Here is a 5,254-nt window from a genome sequence, read left to right on the forward strand (position 1 = left end):
GTCTGATACATGATGAGGGCAAAAGAAATATTTGTGGAGAATGATGGATATTCTCAATAATGTTAGTATGTCCTCAGAAAAATACTTCAATAGAATCACTTTTTAAAAAATCCTATGATTCATTATAAAGATTCCTAGTTTTCTTATAGTTGTATGACTTGGGAAAGCAATAGCATTTTAGGAAGTGGAATGTCTTTCTTGTTTTTGCCAACTCTTATGTGTACACAGAAACACTTCCTTAGGACTCTAAATTCTAAGTATATTCCTTAGAGTCTGTCTTATAACCACAAGAAGGTGCCATTTTTGTGCCAAATGGAATGACAAGAGCACAATCCGAGAGAAGCAGCTGTGAGCTAGCCTTAATGCAATCATTTGGATTCAGAAGCACCGTAAGTGCAGGTTGAAAGACTCAACTGGAACTGTAGCAAATCCCTCCTCCCTGCCCTCTCCCTGGAGAGGGACCGTACAGCTTTCCACTTCAGATTCCCCACATGCATTGGCACAGTGGTGTGCATGGCACACACCTTGCACTAGCCCATCTTCCTACCTTTTCTCAAGTATTTTTCCTTTCTTCAAAAATCGCTTCTCCTCTAGTTCTGCTTGCTTAAGTTCCATTCCCATCAAGGTCCAACACACATGCAGGCTTCTCTGTAACATCTTTCAAGACACTTGCCAACCTGCACGAATGTCCTCTGTGGACTATGCTCCATAAACCAGCAAGCCGCAGTCTACCTCGTGTTAGTCATGAACACAGACATACACAGGCACAATACTCATACACCCCACCCCACCCCCATTATAAGCACATCGAGGGCAGAGATCATATTTTACTTTTCAGATGCTTTCCACATATTGAAAAAAACTCATACAATGGAGGCATTCAATATAATTAGCATTATCATAAGATGGACATAAACCCTTTTTCCTCAGGTAATAGTAATTCACCTTATAAAGTCCCCCTCCTGTTGTTTTCTTTTCCTCCTGTTTTGTACCTATCTATACATTCTGATGAGAGACTATACCAGAGCCTTCTAGGGAACCCTGACTGGAACAAAGCTGCTTCTCAGGGCTGAGAGCCTGTGCAGGGGCCCTTACATGTGTCTGCAGCTGCAGGCAGGCCTGTGGCAGAGAAAAGAACAGGCTAAGTAACTTACTAAAACTCTTCCGCCACACAGAGCAGATTTCAATCTCTTATCTTCCTAAATCCTAGTCTGGGCAATCTAAAAACAATATGGTATCCATACCAATGTGATTTTTATTAGAAACTACATAAATATAAGTTTTAGGAGTCTAAAAAGATAGATAAAGCTGCAAGGTCATCCATTAAGGTTATGGGTTATTGAGGTTTTATTACCAGTGTTTTCATGCAGCAGTACATAGGAACCCCAGTGATACCTGGCTGTTGAACACCTACTTAACTCTTTCTTTTCATGATATTTGTAGGTGAGACAAGAAAAGAGCCCCTGGGAAGTAGGTTATTGACAATGCAGACATGGCCTTAGTGGTATTGCTGCCTTTGCCAGTAAATTAGCAAAGGACCTTGAGCCAGCAGGGTCTCCTGGGAGGCCACGCTGATGTCTGAGCTGTGGGCATTGAGACCCAGAGGTGGAACATCTGCGTGATCTTGGCTGAGCTGCCCACGGGCACCAAGTGCTAGAATTAGCCCCTGTTGAAGAATCACGTGTCAGGACTGAGTTAGGATCACTCCAAAAAATAGAGGGTCTGCCCATGTTTACCCACTTTTTAAAAATGTAGCTGTGTCAAATGTGTGTTTACTAAGCCTATGCTAAGAGGCTCTACTTGTCAGGATTCTAATGCTGTTGGATACATAACTTGTATTTTGCTGGGTGCCATATGGTAAAACCACAGAGCTAGTGGGCCTTCAGAGAGATGAAATGGTCCATTTTTTAAAAATTAATTGATTGATTTTCTTACACTGTTGTCAAGCTTTGGACAGTTTTAATTTCTCCCCTCAGGTGTAGTTCTCCCACCATCACATCACCTGTGATTCCTCACTGCCATCCCTTGTGATCTTCTCTCCCTTGTTTTAACCCCTCTTACTCCTCCAACCCTTGCTGGATGCCTCAGATCTATGGGCAACTTGCAAGTTTTAGTTTTTCCTTGATCTTTTGTTCAATTTCTCTATATTCCACCTATAAGTGAAATCGTCTGATATTTACCATTTTCCCTCTAACTTTTTTCACTTAGCATAGTACCTTCCAGCTTCATTCATGTTGCCACAAATGACATGATCTTATCTTTTTGATTACTGAGTAGTATTCCTCTCAGATGTATAAATACCACATCTTCTTGATCCGTTAATCTGCCTTGAGGCATTTAGGTTGTTCCCATATGTTAACTGTTGTAAATAATGCCGCAATAAACATGGGAGTGCGGGTTTCCCTTTGGATTAGTGTTTTTGTGTTCTTTGGGTAGATTCCTAGGAGTGGAATCCCTGGCTTGTGTGGTTTTGAGGGTGCTCCACATAGCTTTTCACAGGGGCTGAACCAGTTTGCATTCCTGCCAGCAGTTTAAAAGGGTTTTTTCACCACATCCTTGTCAGCCTTTGTTGTTTCTAATTTATTTAATATGGGTCATTCTCACAGGTGTAAGGTGGTAAGCATCTCAATGTAATTTTTATTTACATTTCCCTGATAATAAGTGATGTTAAACATTTTTTCATGTGCTTGTTGACCATTTGCATTTCTGAATTGGAGAGTATCTTTTCATCAGTCCTGCCCACGTTTTGATCGTGCCTTTGTATTGCTTTAGTTGTGTTGAGCAAGTTCTTTGTAGAAATTTTCCTTCCATAAAGCATTTGCCTAACTGACACCATCAGCTCTGGGCTGTAGATATTTGCATATTACCAGGCTGGGTTTTTTCCATTGTATACAAAAGAAAAAATTTTTTTTCTAATGGCTTATATTTATTCCATTGAAAAAGTGAGGAACAACAGCTATGAAATGCTCTAACTTTGTTTAGCAGCCAAGGAAATACCCAAAAGCCAGATACTTAATGCAACCATTATGAATGCCAAGGAATGCTTACTCTGGTGTACTTTCCCACTAGCCTGAGTCTGTGCACAAAGTCACCTCGATGCCAGGGCGGCTCAGACTGGAGACATGATTTGTACTTGGAAGCAAGGAAAATCCGGGGATACTCATTACTGGGTTCTCTGCATTGAAAAGGGAAAACATACTTACTCTTCTGTTTCATGAAGTGTTGTTTATCATATGTATTCATGGTGATCCACATTATTGATGACATCACTGCATCCAGAGTTTAGTGCTATCTGGAGACCATAGGAAAAAGGGTGCGCAGTCAAGAAGAGCTTCATTTTTGCTTACCTGACACAGAAACACTGTCATGACCTGTTGCTAATTCTTTGTTTCATTTTGCTCATATGTCAAATAAAAATGGGGTGTCTTTTTAGAGGTCTTAAGATGATAGGTAACAGACCTGGAAAGCACAATGTGCACATTATGTTCATTATCATTCCCATTGCACATAACTGAAAACTCTAATTTTTATAAGTAGAATACTTAAGAAATGAGGTTACGGACACTGCTTGGTAGCTCATGATCATTCTTGTATTTTGTATTTTCATTGAACATCTCTTTGAGAGGAGTCATGGAGGACTGAAATATAAACTCAAACTGAGACAAATAGTAGAAACTGACAGCATTTTAAGAGACAAACTGATTTTGCTTTAGCAGCACAGTTACTTAAAAAAAGGGAAAGAAACCAATTAATAACGTCCTGTGAGAGCATATGTGAGACACTGAGTTTCCAAGAAGTAGATGGGAAGACTGGGAAAGAGGCAGCAAGGGGGACTGCGGAGGTGGGGAAGTTTGGAACCAGACAGAGAATAAAGCATTAAGCAAAGACTTGGAGACGGGAGCCCAGAAGAAATCCAGCAGGAGTAGATTTTGTCAGAACACAGGGCACTTGAGGGACAAGAATGCAATTTAGACTGAAGGAGAGATTGGGGTCAGATTATGGAAGGTCTTGCATACCACGCTGAGGAGTGTATACTTTCTAGTAGGGATAATGGTAAACAGTGAGGAGAGAAACTAAAAATAATACGCCAAACAAAAGTTGATGATATCTTTAATTAGGACACTTTAGAGAGAAGGTGTCTCTGAAAGAGAAGAGACAGGAATTGGTCATTAATTAAATTTGAGAAACAAAAGTGAGGGGTGAGAAGGGAAAGGAAAGTATCATACCATAGAGAGGGCATGAGGGAGTTCCCTGGGCCTTTGACATTGACTTCTGAGTGGGCAATCTTGGGAAAACATTGCCCTTTCATATTTTCTTAATTCTGAATGATGCTATTTTCTGCTTTTATGTATGCTCAAAATAACAAAAAATACAATTTGATATTTTGAGCCAACAGAATAAGATGATGAGTCAAACTGGTAGAGTTAAAAAAAATTAAAAAAAAAGTGGTGATACACTTTTCAGACTTAAAGAGTTTCTTCTTTTCATAAAATGTCAAAACATGAAAACTTGAAGTAGATAAATTAGTAGTTGACTATTTGAGTAACAAAAAGAGTCTGTTCCAGGACCTTTTCTTTAGGAATTCCTTAAATAGTAAGTGCCTCATTTCCACCCATTTAAATTGTGATTTATTTGTATCATCTAATAAAACACAAAAACAAGCTCATTCCATAAAGCTTGTTCCTTAGATGCATGCTACTACATGCAATATTGTTAAAATACTTTTTTTATACATGTATTACCTTGGTATGCCATAATCATTTTAAGAAAATGAATAAGTATGTTTTCATTTTCTGCTAGCCAATTTTGAAAATTAAGGTTGTAATTTTTATTAAATGTACTAAGGACAAGTGTAGAATTTGCTAATCATTTTGATTACTGTTTCTTATATAGTACTCCAAAAAAATACGGCCTAGTAAGTTTTGTCCATTTTTTCTTAAAAATCTTGTGATAAGAAAAGTTTTCATAGAGTCAGCTCTGAAAATCCAGACAGTGGCTTCCTTGATGATCCTTAACAGAGGTACACTTAATTATTCTATGTTTCCTAGCAGATTCAAATTTTCTTCTCTAAAATGTTTTTAAAATCACACTACTCTGCTACCAAAACAAAATGAACGAGGGATTGGAACGGATATTCATATATGCACGTTCATGGAAGTATTATTCACAGTAGCCTAAAGGTGAAAACATCAATGGACAGATAAGCTAATTATGGCCCATACACACAACAGAATAGTATTCAGCTATGAAAAAG

The 5,254-nt window shown here is 38.6% G+C and overlaps 1 protein-coding gene across 1 annotated transcript in view; it reads left to right on the forward strand.

Annotated features, from left to right (window-relative positions):
- Positions 1-5,254, forward strand: part of CHN2 (chimerin 2) — a 252,615-nt gene that overhangs the window by 77,833 nt on the left and 169,528 nt on the right. The window lies entirely within an intron of this gene.

This window comes from Condylura cristata, unplaced genomic scaffold (genome assembly GCF_000260355.1).
Source record: "Condylura cristata isolate star-nosed mole 26May11 unplaced genomic scaffold, ConCri1.0 scaffold00005, whole genome shotgun sequence".
NCBI lineage: Eukaryota > Metazoa > Chordata > Mammalia > Eulipotyphla > Talpidae > Condylura > Condylura cristata.